The sequence below is a fragment of the Neofelis nebulosa genome, chromosome 3, assembly GCF_028018385.1.
Source record: "Neofelis nebulosa isolate mNeoNeb1 chromosome 3, mNeoNeb1.pri, whole genome shotgun sequence".
Classification (NCBI taxonomy): Eukaryota; Metazoa; Chordata; class Mammalia; order Carnivora; family Felidae; genus Neofelis; species Neofelis nebulosa.
The window spans coordinates 79,002,140-79,020,653 of record NC_080784.1 but is presented as its reverse complement, the minus strand read 5'-3'; the positions used below and the strand labels follow the sequence as shown (position 1 = coordinate 79,020,653).

The following is an 18,514-nucleotide window of genomic DNA, read 5'->3' as shown; positions in this document are numbered from 1 at the left end:
CCTCAGTGAATCACATTCTGGAAGTGCTCAGTAAAGGGCTGATAAACATGTTGACTAAGCTGAGCCCTTCTTCCTATGTTTGAAATTATCACTACTTCCAACGGATTATCCAAAATGCTTCAAATGTTACCCCAGGGAGTCAGGGGTTACCCCAGGGAGTCAAATGACCCCAGGGAGTCAGTTATACCAATGCATATTACTGTGTGCTCACATGACTTTATAATTAGAAATAGGAATATTAAATGCTTTACAGAGTACCATGGACCCTCTTGTTCTAAAACCCTAGGTATAATTTTTAATTAGCTGACTAGAGCATCAAACTGTGGTGAAGTATTCAAGACCTTTTAAATACTCTGGGCATTATTTGAGTAAATGCACAAGCCATCATGGCCCTACGGAAGTCATGACTCTATGGCCACATGATCTTAGGTAAAAGGCTACAACACTTTTTCTCAGCTTCTACCCAGAGAGGGGGAAATATTGCAGTTAGTTTTAAAATAACAAATCTGAAACATCCAAAAATGATTCATTCTCAAATTGTCAGCATTATACCATGGGCAAGAGTACAGACCATGTACCTCATTTGCCTGATTGTACAAATGAACTGGGACAAATTGAAATACTGCACCTCCCTTAGCAATTAACAATCAAAACTCATCTTCTGGTCTGGCTTAATTACTGTCTCCTTTCCATTTAAATATAAGAAGAAAATAAAGGTGTTTTGTGCTCTGTCATTTTCTTGTTTTAATCTCCATAGCAATGGACTCTTCTCTGGGACAGTTGGCTCTTCCACCTTAATTCAGTATGCCAGGAGTGTCAGCCTGCATTAAATTGGCTGGCAAGAAAGCCATCCCACAGTCCTTTTAATGCACAAAACTAGCCAAGCATCCTAAGGGGTGCTGGTGTGGTAATGTCCCCACAAACCCAAGGTGATAGGGAGTAACTGAGACAGAATCTGGGGGTGGATGAAGTCTTTGGAGTCTATAGCAACTGTGAAAATATTACATGGATCAGAGTATAAAGCAAATGGAAAAGTCATCAGATAGACAGAGGTGTCCATTTCCTAGAAAATGATGAGGATGGAACTGATTAAAGATACAGAGCACAGAATATCAGATAGGGTCCCTCTCCACTTTCCATCCCCAGCAGACAGTTATGAAATGTTGCGTACCTCCTGATATATTGATCAATTTCAATTAATAAGACCAAATCTAGTATCTGGGTTTTACAAGGCGTACTTCATCCATTTTGGAAGAAAAGGCAAACACATAAGTCAAATTTTTAAATAAAATCCAAACAACTATATGGCAGATGTCATAAGAAAGCCTGTGAGCTTTGTAAATAAGTGATATAAACCCATGAGTGCCATGAGTTCAAATGAAGACAAGACCACTGAAGGCTAAGAAAGGACTGAAGAAATGCATCAAAGGGAGACTGAGCAAAATCTGGAAGGGTGACTGTTGTGGTAACAGCAAAATTTTGAAAAACTGGTTCAGCACAGGCATCAACCAATTAGAAGTGGATGCTGGCCAGCACACCTGTATGGTACTGAGTATCAGATCCGTCCCGAGTGGGTCAGGTTGGCTGCTTTAAGAGGAACAGAGAAGCAGGCAGGCGAGAGAAACAGCAAATGTAAGGTGAGAAAGCACATGGACAGCAAATAGTGGCTCTGATTTAAGCAGAGGGTTAGACTATATGCTGTTGAAGTGGGCAACAAACCACTGAAATAGTTTGAAGCAAGCAATGACATAAGCAGTGTTCTGGAATGTGACTTCCGTAAAGGAAGGATTCTCTTTTCTTCCCTGCTTCAGTCCCAGTGCCTTAAACAGGACCTAGCATTTAGAAGGATTTCAAAAACTGTTTGTGGAATGAGTAATTGTGTCAACAGGATGCTGGAAAGGGATGCCCTACCTTCTCATGTCTTTTCAGGCACATCTGTGAAAAAGTCCTTCCACCCCCTCTCCTCCCGTAGATGCTCAAGGCTCTCCTATCAGGTTATAGGAATGCTACGGGTTTCTAATTCTATTTCTATGTGGATAAAAAAAGCAAGCAGAAGTGGAAACAGCATTTCCCTACCTTATCTCCTTAGCTTATCCTTCCAAAGTAGATGACTGGGAAGAATTTATCATGGTACCTTATATAATTAAGGATCCTGGTGACAAAACAAAACAAAACAACAAAAACAAAAAACTGCCCTATGGTATTCAGCAGGACTTGGGGAAACACGTCATGGTCCATCGATGTAGACAGTCAGTTTCAACAGTCAAGATAAGGGTGAATGAGAGCAATGCTCCTAACCTTCAATCACGTTAGTCCCTCCCCACTTCTCCATGTTAGAAATTGCACTTATAGGGGCGCCTGGGTGGCGCAGTCGGTTAAGCGTCCGACTTCAGCCAGGTCACGATCTCGCGGTCCGTGAGTTCGAGCCCCGCGTCAGGCTCTGGGCTGATGGCTCGGAGCCTGGAGCCTGTTTCCGATTCTGTGTCTCCCTCTCTCTCTGCCCCTCCCCCGTTCATGCTCTGTCTCTCTCTGTCCCAAAAATAAATGAAAAATGTTGAAAAAAAAATTTTTTTTAAAAATAAAAAAAAAAAAGAAATTGCACTTATATCCACCTAGTTACTCAAGCCATAAAACGTTGACTCCTCCGTATTTTTACCTACCACATCCAATCCATCAAGTCTTCTACATTTTTAACTTCAAAATACATCTGCTTCTCCTCATCTTCCCTCTTCCCAGTCACAATCATTTCATTCTTGGAATGCTGAAATAGCCCCCTACCTGCTCTCTCAATTTCCAATCTAATCCTATTCCCATTCATTCTCCACACAACAGAAGTTGTCTTCTTAAATGTTTATCAGAGCATATCATTCCCTTTCCATTACTTCCGAATGCATTTAGAATAAAACCCAGCTTCTTGCCTTGGGCTTTTCTCTCTCTTGCAACTGAGTAAGTATGGATGAAAAATATAGCACTGTCATCGCACAGCTCCATCCAGAACTGAGCCAAGGGGCTTGCTTTGACTTCTCTTAGCCTCAGCTTCCTTATTTGCAAAATAAAACTGTTGGGAAAGAAGACCTGGAAGGCCCCATTAGTTTCTAAAAACTGTTATTACATTGCTTTTGTATGCAATTCTAACTGGCCCCAAAACTCAAACACTATGAAGTTAAGAGTTTGTGCCTCCCTCTAGTTCCTCTTCACTTTCCTGAGCAGAATATCCAAGAAAGTGGCCTAGGCCTGACCTCTTTCCATCACATCCCTGGTTGCAACCCTCCTCATGTGCTCTCTACCCTTGGCCACCAGGGTCTCCCTCTCAGATTTTGTCCTGTCGCTTGTCCTGTTTCATTCCCTGATAAGTGTGAGCCCTCCTCCACTTTTTCTCTTTCAAGAAAACAAGGATCTTTGTGTCCTTTTCCAGATTTGTTTCCAAACTTCTCTCTGCCAAGTCTCCTTGTCCCTCAGACCAGATATCAGATATGCTGGCACCAAACAATAGGAATAAAAAAAAAAAAAGGAGTATAGGGAGAAAAAAGGAAACAGAACAAGTCCTTACTAGGTCCAATATAACAGAGCCAATATTAGACATCTATAATGGGTAAAAAGGTATACTCAGAGAACAGGAGAATAAAAAACTTATAACTGTATAATTAAAATTATGAACCAAATTAATGAGATAGCCATAAAATGAGTTGGAAAGAAGATACTTTATGAATTCGCCAACACCAGTATCAACTAAGCTGGGATCCTGGGGAACACATGTAACAGTGGCAAACACACTTCTTTCCTGACGCAGAAACCTCCGATTGTCTAATTAACTTGGATGAAGACATTTCTCAGAGCCAGGAAGTGGGAAGGGAAAGGACATAATTGAATCATTAGGATATTGCCCCAGCTGACACAAATATCAGAATCTCAGAGCACTGTGGAGATAGCAAAGTTGGATTTCAGTCCTGATTCTGTCATTGCCAAAGTGTGTGATCTCAGCCAAACCACTTAACCTCATAGAATTCCACTTCCTTCCTGAATTCCTGTCTATAAGTGAAGAATTTAAAATAGACACACAATTCTTAAAAGAGCAGCTTCAACCTATGTTTAAAGGAAACAGTTTCTCAGAAGTCAATGAGGACAATAGATGAAAGCCTGGCTGTTCTCACTCAAGAGAGTCTCAGACCTTCTCCCTGCATGGCCCTCACTGCCACCAACACCAACCCAACACTCCAGGGTTGGAAAAGTCCAGTCGGTGACTACAGGTGCCTTGTGAGTGTAAGGTTCAACTTCATAAAACAGACATTATGCTGTATTTCCTTGTGGGCTTGCATGGACACTGGCACTTAATTAGGAGATCCCAAATATTCCTGGTTTTACATAAAATATTTAGGTCTTCAAATCACCAAAGATAGCTATTAATTTCATTTCAATTAGCAAGTCGTTAAAAAGGAGATGTTAAACTGAGAAGACTCGCACATGATGCTTGAAAATACTCTAAGCTTAAATATACAAATTCTTTCCCATTTGGCTTCAATGTGTAAAACTGGTCCTTCTGAGCCATATGCAATAAGCTATAAAGTTTTTCTGTGTTCTTACCTTAGGGTTTTGATACAGAGATGGATAAAATAGGATTTGGGAACACATGAACATGTACATTTAACGCCACTGAGAATCAAAGTTTACCAACAGGAGATGAGGGCCAGGGTTGGCAAGATAAGACTATCATTCCACAGTGGTCAAGTGGAGTAACCTGGCAGGGAGAGGGAAGCAATCAATGTCAGATGTAGCCATACTTCAGTAAAGAGATCAACTACTAGAGAGAACTGAAATATTGACTTTTAGTCCCTGAACTTTCCAAAATCATAAGCACAAAAATAACATACACAACATAGATAACTTTGACAAATCAAAGGAAAAGACAGACAATCTAATATAAAGGTAGGCAAATGATTGCAATGGACACTGCAAAGAGGATTTTCAATGGGAAATCAGCATGTGAAAAGATGGCTCAAAACTCATTGGTCATTAAGGAAACACAAAGTAAAACCACAACTACCACACACCCAAACAAATGGCTTTCACAAAATCCTAGGTGTTGACAAGGATATAGAGCTACTGAAATATGCATTTACTGCCTGTTGGGAATGTAAATTGGTAATCTCTGGAAAACTATTTGGCAGTATGTTCAAAACCTAAATAGGTTAAAAAAGAAGATGGCGGCATAGGAGGGCACTGGGCTCACCATGTCCTGCTGATCACTTGGATTCCACCCACACCTGCCTATATAACCCAGAAAACCGCCAGAAGACTAGCAGAACAGACTCTCTGGAGCCAAGCATAGACAAGAGGCTCATGGAAGAGGGTAGGAAGGGCGGGGAGGCATTGTGCACTACATGGACTGGTGGGAGGGAGCTGGGCGGTGGAGGGGCAGCCCCCCGGCAAGGCAGAGCCCCCAAGTCTGGCTTGCAAATGCGGAGGGGCCAGATGGAATGTGTTCTGACAGCCAGCAGGACTTAACATCTGGAATGTTAAAAGTCAACAGCTCTGCTCGGAGAGTGGGAGGGTGAGAGGACACCGGGAGGGAGAGGTGTTGAGCCCTAGAAGACAGAACTCAGCACGGCAGAGAACAAAGGTGCTGTCAAGCACCATCTCCCTCTCCCATTCCCCAGCCAAAATCAAAGGGAACCAGTTCCCATCACTGAACTTACTTGCTTGTACCACGCAAGCACCCAATGCTGTGCTTCTGTGGATCCATCCCTCCGACGGGATGGCCCACAGGGACTGCAGGGCCCACAGGGGACCACCTATGGCAAAGCAAGCTAAGCCTGCCCCTCCTGCCCCTATGCACCTTACAGATCCACCCCAGCTAATACACAAGATCCCATCAAAGCAGCACCACAAGCCTGGAAGTGTGCAAGTAGCCTGGACAGGGGCCACACCACTCCACAGTGAGTTGGGCCCTTGGGAGAGGGGAAGATAAGGTACACACCAGTCTGACTGTGGCCCCAGCGGTGGGCTGGGGGCAGACATTGGGTCTCACTGAGGCCCTGCCCACCAACACAAGTTTCTCCACACTGCACAGGGGAAGTGCCCTGCAGTTCCACACCACCCCAGGGGCTACCCAAAATGATGAAACAGAAGAATTCTCCTCAAAAGAAACTCCAGGAAGTAGTGACACTAACAAATTGGTCAAAAATTATATAAGCAATATAACAGAACAAGAATTTAGAATAATAGTCATAAAATTAATCACAGGGCTTGAAAAAAGTATAGAGGACAGCAGAGAATCTTTTGCTACAGAGACCAAAGGACTAAGAAATAGTCATGAGGAGCTAAAAAATGCTATAAATGAGGTGCAAAATAAAATGGAGGTGACCACAGCTCAGATTGAAGAGGCAGAGGAGAGAATAGGTGAATTAGAAGATAAAATTATGGAAAAAGAGGAAGCTAAGAAAAGAGAGACAAAAAAAAATCCAGCAGTATGAGGGGAGAATTACAGAATTAAGTGATGCAATCAAACAGAGCAATATCTGTATCATAGGTATTCCAGAAGAAGAAGAAGAGAAAGGGGCATAAAGTGTACTTGAACAAATCATAGCTGAGAACTTCTCTCATCTGGGGAAGGAAATAGGCATTGAAATCCAAGAGGCACAGGGAACTCTCTTTAGACGTAACTTGCATCAATCTTCTGCACGACACATCATAGTGAAACTGACAAAATACAAGGATAAAGAAAATTCTGAAAGCAGCTAGGGATAAACACACTCTAACATAAAGGGAGACCCATAAGACTAGTGCCAGACCTATATACTAAAACTTGGCAGGACAGAAAGGAATGGCAGGAAATCTTCAATGTGATGAACAGAAAAAAATATGCAGCCATGAATCCTTTATCCAGCAAGTCTGTCATTCAGAATGGAAAGAGAAATAAAGGTCTTCCCAAACAAACAAAAACTTCAGGAATTAATCACCGTTAAACCAGCCCTACAAGAGATCCTAAAGGGGATTCTGTGAGTGAAATGCTGCAAGGACCACAAAGTACCAGAGACATCACTACAAGCATGAAACCTACAGACATCACAATGACTCTAAACCCATATCCTTCAATAATAACACTGAATGTAAATGGACTAAATGCTCCAACCAAAAGACATAGGGTATCAGAATAGATTAAAAAAAGCAAGACCCATCTATTTGTTGTCTACAAGAGACTCATTTTAGACCTGAGGACACCTTCAGATTGGAAGTTAGGGGATGGAGAACTATCTATCATGCTACTGGAAGTCAAAAGAAAACTGGAGTAGCCATACTTATATCAGACAAACTAGACTTCAAATTAAAGGCTGTAACAAGAGATGAAGAAGGGCATTACATAATAATTGCAGGGTCTATTCATCAGGAAGAGCTAGACATATAAATGTCTGTAAGCCAAATACAGAGCCCTCAAATACATAAAACAATCACAAACATAAGCAACCTTATTGATAAAAATGTGGTAATTGCAAGGGACTTTAATACTCCACTTGCAGCAATAGATAAATCATCTAGACACAGGATCAATAAAGAAACAAGGGTCCTGAATGATACATTGGATCGGATGGACTTGACAGGTATATTTAGAACTCTGCATCCCAAAGCATCAGAATATACTTTCTTCTCGAATGCACATGGAACATTCTCCAAGATAGATCACATACTGGGTCACAAAACAGCCCTTCATAAGTATACAAGATGTGAGATCATACCATGCATACTTTCAGACCACAATGCTATGAAACTTGAAATCAACCACAGGAAAAAGTCTGGAAAACCTCCAAAAGCATGGAGGTTAAAAAACACCCTACTAAAGAATGAATGGGTCAACCAGGCAATTAGAGAAGAAATTTAAAAACATATGGAAACAAATGAAAATGAAAACACAACAATCCAAATGCTTTGGGATGCAGCGAAGGCCATCCTCAGAGGAAAATACATTGCAATCCAGCCTATATCAAGAAACAAGAAAAATCCCAAATACAAAATCTAAGGGCACACCTAAAGGAAATAGAAGCGAACAGCAAGGACACCCCAAACCAAGCCGAAGAAGAGAAATAATAAAGATCAGAGCAGAAATAAACAATAAAGATTCTAAAAAAAAAAACCTGTAGAGCAGATGAATGAAACCAAGAGTTGGTTTTTTGAAAAAATAAACAAAATTGATAAACCTCTAGCCAGGCTTCTCAAAAAGAAAAGGGAGAGGACCCGAATAGATAAAATCATGAATGAAAATGGAATTATTACAACCAATCCCTCAGAAATACAAGCAATTATCAGCAAATACTATGAAAAATTATATGCCAACAAACTGAACAACCTGTAAGAAATGGACAAATTCCTAAGCACCCACACACTTCCAAAACTGAAACAGGAAGAAACAGAAAACTTTAACAGACCCATAACCAGCAAAGAAATTGAATCACTTACCAAAAATCTTCCAACAAATAAGAATCCAGGACCAGATGGCTTCCCTAGGGAATTCTACCAGACATTTAAAGCAGAGATAATACCTATCTTTCTCAAGCTATTCCAAAAAATAGAAAGGGAAGGAAAACTTCCAGACTCATTCTATGAAGCCAGCATTACTTTGATTCCTAAACCAGACAGAGACCCAGTAAAAAAAGAGCACTACAGGTCAATACCCCTGATGAATATGGATGCAAAAATTCTCAACAAGATACTAGCAAATCGAATTCAACAGCATATGAAAAGAATTCTTCACCATGATCAAGTGGGATTCATTCCTGGGCTGCAGGGCTGGTTCAACATTTGCAAATCAGTCAATGTGATACATCACATTAATAAAAAAAAAAGATAAGAACCATATGATCCTGTCAATTGATGCAGAAAAAGCATTTGACAAAATTCAGCAACCTTTCTTAACAAAAACCCTCGAGAAAGTCGGGATAGAAGGAACATACTTAAACATCACAAAAGCCATTTATGAAAAGCGCACAGCTAACATCATCCTCAATGGGGAAAAACTGAGAGCTTTCCCCCTGAAATCAGGAACACAACAGGGATGTCCACTCTCACCACTGTTGTTTAATATAGTGTTGGAAGCTCTAGCATCAGCAATCAGACAACAAAAGGAAATCAAAGGCATCCAAATTGGCAAAGATGAAGTCAAGCTTTCACTTTTTGCAGATGACATGATATTATACACAGGAAATCTGATAGACTCCACCAAAAGTCTGCTAGAACTGATACATGAATTCAACAAGGTCACAGGATACAAAATCAATGTACAGAAATCAGTTGCATTTTATACACTAAAAATGAAGCAACAGAATGACAAAAAAAGAAACTGATCCCATTCACAATTGCACCCAGAATCATAAAATACCTAGGAATAAACCTAACCAAAGATGTAAAAGATCTGTTTGCTGAAAACTATAGAAAGCTTATGAAGGAAATTGAGGAAGATATAAAGAAATGGAAAAACATTCTGTGCTCATGGATTGGAAGAATATTGTTAAAATGCCAATACTACCCAAAGCTAACTACACATTCAATGCAATCCCAATCAAAATTGTACCAGAATTCTTCTTGAAGCTGAAACAAACAATCCTAAAATTTGTATGGAACCACAAAAGACCCCAAATAGCCAATGTAATATTGAAGAAGAAGACCAAAGCAGGAGGCATCACAATCCCAGACTTTAGCCTCTACTCCAAAGCTGTAACCATCAAGACAGCATGGTAATGGCACAAAAACAGACATGGACCAATGGAATAGAATAGAGACTCCAGAATTGGACCCACAAAAGTATGGCCAACTAATCTTTGACAAAGCAGGAAAGAGTATCCAAGGAAAAAAGACAGCCTCTTTAACAAATGGTGCTCGGAGAGCTGGACAGCAACATGCAGAAGGATGAAACTAGACCACTTTCGTACACCATTCACAAATTAAATTCAAAATGGATAAAGGACCTGAATGTGAGACAGGAAACCATCAACACCCTAGAGGAGAAAGCAGGAGAAAACCTCTCTGACCTCAGCCACAGCAATTTCATACTTGCCACATACCCAAAGGCAAGGGAATTAAAAGCAAAAATGAACTATTGGGACCTCATGAAGATGAAAACCTTCTGCACTGCAAAGGAAACAATCAACAAAACTAAAAGGCAACCAACAGAATGGGAATGACATATCAAACAAAGGGCTAGTATCCAAAATCCATAAAGAATTCACCAAACTCCATACCCGAAAGACAAATAATCCAGTGCAGAAATGGGCAGAAGACATGAATAGACACTTCTCTAAAGAAGACATCCGGATGGCCAACAGGCACATGAAAAGATGCTCAACGTCGCTCCTCGTCAGGGAAATACAAATCAAAACCACACTCAGATACCACCTCATGCCAGTCAGAGTGGTTAAAATGAACAAATCAGGAGACTATAGATGCTGGCGAGGATGTGGAGAAATGGGATCCCTCTTGCACTATTGGTGGGAATGCAAATCTGTGCAGCTGTTCTGGAAAACAGTGTGGACATTCCTCAAAAAATTAAAAATAGATCTACCCCATGACCCAGCATTAGCGCTGCTAGGAATTTACCCAAGGGATACAGGAGTGATGATGCATAGGGGCACTTGTACCCCAATGTTTACAGCAGCACTTTCAACAATAGCCAAATTATCCAAAGAGCCTAAATGTCCATCAACTGATTAATGGATAAAGAAATTTTGCTTTATACACACAATGGAATACTATGTGGCAATGAGAAAGAATGAAATATGGCCTTCTGTAGCAATGTGGATGGAACTGGAGAGTGTTATGCTAAGTGAAATAAGTCATACAGAGAAAGACAGATACCATATGTTTTCACTCTTTTGTGGATGCTGAAAAACTTAACAGAAGGCCATGGGGGAGGGGAAGGAAAAAAAAGTTAGAGACAGAGGGAACCAAAACATAACAGACTCTTAAAAACTGAGAACAAACTGAGGGTTGATGGGGGGGTGGGAGGGAGGGGAGGGTGGGTGATGGGCATTGAGGAGGGCACCTGTTGGGATGAGCTCTGGGTGTTGTATAGAAACCAATTTGACAATAAATTTCATATTAAGAAAAAAAAAGCTAAATATATGCCTACCTATGGCCCAGCCTCCCACTCCCAACAGAAACACTTTACAATGTATACTAAAAGACACATATAAGAATGATCACTGAGCGCAGCACTATTCTGTAACAGGAAAAACTGGAAGCAACTCCAGTGTCCACTGACAGTAGAATAGATAAATCGCAGCATATTCATACAATTCAATGTGTCACAGCAGTGAGGATGACCTGCTATACACACAGACATAACTGACTCTCTCTCTCTCTCTCTCTCTCTCTTTCTCTTTCTCTCTCTCTCTCTCTCCCTCTCTCTTTCTATCACACACACACACACACACACACACACACACACACACACACACAATCCTGAGATAATGCATGGAGAAGACAGAATGTATACCTCCATTAATGTCAAGTTCACAAAAGGCAAAATATTAATGGTAATAGAAAACAGGGTAATGGTGACCTTTTGGAGAAAGGGTGTAGTGTCTGATGGGGCACAAGGAAAGCCTATAGGTGCTGGTAATGTTTATTTATCAGATGGTGGTTACACAGGCGTGTTTACTTTGTGAATATTCCTCAAGCTGTATACTTAGGAATTGTGCACTTTTCTGATAGTATGTTATACATCAATTTAAATTTAACAATAAATTTTAAGTTTTAATTATTAGTTTTTCAAAGCAACCTATTAATCCTCTGAAAACACTACTTTCATCATTGTAGATAGTTTTCTTTCTACTCTTCTTACTCCTTCTCAAAAGAAAAGATGAAGCTAAGAACTTTGCTAAAGGCCAACAATATCTACACTAGAATGTAAGCCCCACTAGGGAAGGAACTAGTTTTTTTTTTTATTTCTTTTGTGTCTTCCATAAGACTGATCACATGGCTAACCAAGCAATAAGGACCTCGTAAAAAATCTATTTGAATTCCTACAAGAAGTCCTCTAACATTATAATCTTAGTTTTCACAGAGTTCCTAATATTTATTTAGAAATCTCAGTACTACTAATTTTTCCATGTAATGTGTCATGATTTTTTGCAGTATGGCTAATGGACTTTTTTTAATGGAGCCAATGGTCTCTAGTGGGTGACACTGACATTAATAAATGACCAGCAAACGAATACATACTTCTAACCGATGACGTGTATGTACACAGGAAAAGTTCAGAGTGCTGGGACCAAATGTAGCAGGAGGCCGGGTAAAGTCCCACAGGGTGGCCATTACAAAAGATTTTCTCAAAAAAGTGGCATCTGTGAAGTGATGGCTGAAGTGTGTTTCCTAGTTTCCTAGGCAAGAGGGTAGGGGAGGAAGTGCCCCCTGAAGGAAGTAGTTAGGATTTCATTTCACTGCCTGGAGAAACTGAGGTTCAGTGAAATTCAAACAACTTTTCCAAGTTCCCACAGCTAGCATGGGGATTAAGGAGTGCACTTGTGGTGATGAGCACCAGGTGATGTATGGGATTGTTTAATTTTATGCACCTAGTTCCCTTGATAGGAAGACCATAATTATCCAAATGAGGAAAGGAGCTAATTACTTTGGCCCAAATTGAGTAGTAATCACACACACACACACACACACACACACACACACACACACACACACACTGGTTTCAGAAAAGCCAACACTATTCCACGTTTTTCTCATCTAAAACTCCCAGTCTTTGAATTTAACCTTAAGATACTGACAGAAAGGGGCCGGGGAGCAGGTAATAAGATTTTTCTTGAATGAAATGTTAAAAATATTTGAAGTTATATCTTGTAAATTTGAATTTGGTGAAATTTTAGTTAGAAACATATCAGATACAATTCATGCGTCCAGGAACAACAAAAAAAGGTAACAGTACTTTACTTCTTAAGCACTCTATTATATCAGAAATGCTTTCCATATATCTTAGGAAGATTCACATCTCAATACATGCAGTTATGCCTTCAACAAGAATTGTGGCATGTTGGGACTATGTTTCTCATGATTTTTCACAGATGAAAACTGTGCTGTTATAAAAGTACATTCTCTCAGCTATTAATCACACATGCCTTAAATAGAAGACATTAACATTTTATAAATAACAATAAAGAATGAAAGCCAGATTTTAAAGCAGCTCCTGCTTAGATGTTTAGGACATTATGTAAACAGCTAGAGACAACAATGAAAACACTATAAAGTTAATTACCACAAATTAAATAAAATAAATTAAAGACCAGAACTGTTAAACTGTTTCAATGGAATTTGGCTGTGCTCAGATAGTCGCGTTGATGTTAAAGAGCTAGATCTAGAAATATGAACAAAATCATGAAATACTATAAATCCTGATATCTATTTTCAGATTTCTTCTTTCCCCATTACCTTATAACTTGATGGGCTATGAAACAGTTTTGGAGTTTATTTTAAATTTGGAAACAATCTTAGGAGTCGCCTTCTTGTTAGTCCTCATTTTATGGGTGAGAATACAGCTGTATGGGGATGTGAGTGATTTGTCCAACTCAACACTGGGTTTGTGGACACCCTGGAACCAGAATTCAGGTCTCCTGACTCCTGCTAAAGCACAATTTTCCCTAACAAAATTCCTTCCAGGAAATAGTACACCCCGTTCATGAATTCTTTCATGCCTTTACTTTCTATCTCCTCTGTGAATCAGTCCTTTTATCCCTACTTTGTTCTAATAGAGACAATATAACATGGTGGTGAAGAGCAAAGACGGTAGTCTCAAGAGGACCTGGGTTCAAGCCGAGGGCTTTGCACCTTCCTGGTCATTGTCCTTAGACATGGGGGGGGGGGACCAATTCATTTGTTTGCCTAGGACTTTCCTGTTTTAAAACTGAAGGTCCTGAGTCTTGGCAGCCACCTCAGTCCCATATAAATTAGGTTAGCTATTTACTTAACTCTATAAGCTTGAGCTCTTTTATCTGTAAAATATGGATCATCGTCATTCTTATGCCTCATAGTGCTGCTAGGAGATCAAATGAATGAATAACTGTATGAAAATATTCAGCATAGCTCCTAAGCCTGGCTCATCTAAGCCCTCATTTCCATATGGATCCTTTCCTCTTCCACCTCTCCATGTTAGAGATGTAGATTTGAAAGTCTGTAAGACTCAAGTGATACGTAAAGCCAAGAGAGAGAAAAGAGTTTCCTGAGAAACAGGACAAGCAGCTGACTTGTGGAGGGTGGGAATAGCACAGAAAGAAAGAGAGTGCCTTGAGGCACTTGGTCAGCATAATCAGACAAGAAATGAAAGAATTTCAGGGCAATGGCATGCTTGGAAAAACTTAGTAACAAATTCTACTCTTGAGTCTATAAACACATGCAGATTCCATAAAGGATTTCTTTTTTTATTTTTTTAAATATTTATTTATTTTTGAGAGACAGAGTATGAGCAGGGGAGGGGTAAGAAGAGAGAGGGAGACACAGAATCTGAAGCAGGCTCCAGGCTCTGAGCTGCCAGCACAGAGCCCAACACAGAGCTTGAACTCACAAGCCATGAGATCATGACCTGAGCTGAAGTCGGAAGCTTAACCAACTGAGCCACCCAGGTGTCCCTCCAAAAAGGATTTTTTAAAAGTAAGTAAAAAGAGGAAGTGAGAGTGAGGGGTAAATAGGTATAATACTTTGTTACATGGGATAACTTTAGAAACATGAAGAATCATCAAAAGAGACAAAAACACCTATAATTACCACATCACTGATATAGACAGTACCATATCTAGCATTTATATCTTTCTAGAAAAAAAAATATCGAAGTGGAATAACATATTGAACAACAAATATCAAAACACCTATCTTTTTCTCACCAATATCTGGCTGAAGTCTTTTTCCCCAGGAGTGAGACAGGCCTGAATCAGGTAGAAATCTTTAGTAATCAGGAGTAGAAAACAAATGCAGAGTGGTGATAGCAAAGAAACTGTGAATGCTGTTCTAGTTCCTAGACACAGGCAGAGGCTACTTGGAATTCAGTCGCAGTGGGAAACCCAGAGCTCAGCCCAATTCCCACATCAGGTGCAGGATCAGGACCAGGCCCTGCTGAAAAACCACCAGATGAGAGGAGGCAGAAAATACAACTTCCAAACCATTCTTGGAGCAAGGACTTATCAAAAGCTCTATACTGGGGAGGCAGAAGATATACACATGTCCCACCACCCAGACCAGCCATACCAGCCACTGGCTCAGAGACAGAACTTGAAATACCATCAGTATCACAAGGGCAGGAGCCCCTAGGAACCAACCTAAGACCTGGTTCTGGAATGGAAAACACTGTGTCAACTACAGTACTATGAATCAGAATGCAGTGAGTATAAATAAAACATAAAAATATGATACAACTTCTACTCTACGTAAGCCTGAAAATTATTATAAAATCATTTCAAAATTACAAAACACATGCCCAAAACAAACACTAAGAAAGATACAGTCAATAAAATCAACTACTCTGTAGTAATTCACTCCATCGGAAATGAAAATGATAAAAGAATTTAAAATAAGTAGGTTAAGAATCCACCAAGAGACAGAGGAGGAAATAATATTCCTAAAAATATATATATGAAAATATGAAACAAAGAAGCCAGAAATAAAGACATAAAAAAAAATCAGAGCTTTCAGGATAAAAATATATCCCTCTTTTAGGGGCACCTGAGTGGCTCAGTCAGTTGAGTATCTGACTTTGGCTCAGGTCACAATCTCACGGTTCATGAGTTCAAGCCCCACCTCAGAGTCTCTGCTGTCAGCGTGGAGCCTGCTTTGGATCCTCTGCCCCTCGTGGTCTCTGCACCTCCCCTGTTCACATGCATGTGTTCTCTCTTGCTCTCTCTCTCTCTCAAAAATAAACATTGAAAAATATATTCTTTGAAAAAACTTTATAAACTTAGTATACAGAATAAAATCTAGACTAGATATGGTATAAGAAAAAATACTGAGGAATTTCCCAGAAGATAACAAAGATATAGATAAAAAGATTAAATAACAATTAAAATTTATAAAACATAGACTAAAAGATCCCAAAATGTGTATAAAAGAAGTTCCAGAAAGGAAAAAAAGAAGAAAAAGAAAAAGAAGAAGAAATGGAAAAAAGCAATGTTTGAAGAGCCAGTATTAAAAAATGACATGAATCTTGAGATTCAAAGTACACTCTGAATGCCAGGCAAGAAGAATAAAAATAAATCTATATCCAGATACTTCTTAGCATCAGGAATGAAGAGGAAAGAGTCATCTGTGCTCACTGTCTCTGATTTCTGTCTTCCCATTCTTTTTTGAACCCACTCTCATCAGGCTTTTGCCCTCACTACTCCATCTAAACTGCTTCTAATGGACTCTGTGATGTGCCAACCACAGCCTCTAGAAGAACTTACTCCCCAGCTGCTAGAAATGCACCAGGAGACAGTTCTGACCCTTCCTGAGACTGCACTGGCTAAGGGAGTCACTTTGTCCAAAATCAGGGTCCTTTCCAGGACAGCCCACTTCCAATGACTAGTCAACATGGTGTTTATGCAGGTCCATATACCTCACTCTGTCTCAACAGCAGAGCTCCTCATGGGATTTGCTGCAACCTTCATTAGACTGGGCATCACAGCCCAACTTCCTGCCTTCTTCCCTCCCTTACACAGATGGCAATTATGAAAGTAATTCTTAGCAAACCTCTTACTCATCTCCATCTCAGAGTCTTACTCATCTCCATCTCCTCACAACCTGCCATTCCTTCTATCAAGGTCACTGATGACCTTCATGCTGTTAAACCCAACTGCCAATTCTTAGCCTTTATCTTGGTTCACCTATCAACTGTATTTTACATATTTCATCACTGACTCATTCTTGAAATGTTTTCTGCACTTGGCTCCTAGGAACCCCCACTGTCCTAGACCTTCTCTTACTTTTTTTTTTTTTTTACCTCCTCAGTATTTTTGCTGGTTCCTCCTCATCTCACTGACCTCAAAATATCAAAATGTCCCTAGACTCAGACCTGGAATCTCTTTTCTTTTCCACTACATATATTTATTTTGTTATGTCATCCAGCCTCATGGCTTCAAATACTATCTCTATGTTTATGATTGGCAAATATGTATTTTCAGCCCAGTCCTCTCTCCTTGGCTAGTTCACATTCCCATTTGAGCGTCATAAAGGCATCTCAAATTTTTCATATTGAAAGTGAGTTCTAATCTTCCTCTGATAATTTTCCCAACATCAGCAAATGACATCTCCATTCTTCCTGGTACTAAGGCATCCCTGACTCCTTTTGTTTTTTGTACATCCCACATCTTATCCATTGGCTAATCCTAAACCAGCAATACTTTCAAAATAGATTCAGAATCTGATAGCTAAGCACTACCTTCGCTATTAACACTCTAGTCCAAACCATTACTATCTCCCACCTAGATTATTAAAGTATCTCTAACTGGCCCCACTCTGCTCCCTGCCTCTATCCTATAATCTATTCTCAACCTAGCAACCAGAGCTATCCCACTAAGTCAGATCATGCCCTCCATTCAAAACCCACTGGTGGCTCACACAGCCCTACATTATCGGTTACCTCACTAACCTAATTTATTACCCCAACCCCTTGCTCACTCTCCTGGAACTACACTGCTTTCCTGGTTGCCCTAGCCAGACAAGGCTTGCGTCTGACCTCAAGACATTTACATTTGCTATTTGCTATGTCTGAAATGTTCTTCCTTCAGATCTCCACAAGGTACCAAACCCTCACTTCTTGCAGGTGTGTACTCAAATGTACCCTCTGAGCAAGGACTTCACCAGCCACCTATATACAATTGTGATCCCACCTCCCACAGCCCTCCCTAGCTCCCTCCTTGACTTACTTTCCTCCTTAGCACTAATACTATTTAGCATACCATGTGTTTTACTTGTGGCAGGGCAGAAACTGCTAGCTGACCCCCAAATGTGTTTTCTCTTCTTTCCTTCAGCCCACAGCTGAACTACTTTTCCCAGGCACCCTTGAAGTTAAATGTGAACAAGTGACTTCATCCTAGCCATAAGAATATAGGCCAAAGTGGTAAGTGCCATCTCTCAGGCTAGCCCATAGAAACCTCCCATGCTGGGGTGCCTGGGTAGCTCAGTCAGCTAAGCAGCCAACTCTCGGTTTCGGCTCAGGTCACGATCTCACAGTTTGTGAGTTCAAGCCCCACATGAGGCTCTGCACTGACAGTGTGGAGCCTACTTAGGATTCTCTCTCCCTCTCTCTCTGCCCCTCTCTCCCTCTCTCTCTCTAAATAAATAAACTTAAAAAAAAAACCTCCCATGCTAGGGCACCTGGATGGCTCAGTCAGTAAGCATCCAACTCTTGGTTTCAGCTCAGGTCACAATCTCACAGTTCATGAGTTTGAGCCCCTCACCAGGCTCTGCACTGACAGTGCAGAGCATGCTTTGGATCCTCTCTCTCTCCCTCTCTCTCTCTGCCCCTCCCACTTTATCTCTCTTTCTCTCAAAATAAATA

The 18,514-nt window shown here is 40.4% G+C and overlaps 1 protein-coding gene across 11 annotated transcripts in view; it reads right to left on the bottom strand.

The window, feature by feature from the left end:
• The window catches only part of IQCM (IQ motif containing M), a 664,496-nt gene that overhangs the window by 588,473 nt on the left and 57,509 nt on the right, over positions 1-18,514 (bottom strand). The gene's annotated exons all lie outside the window — the stretch shown is intronic.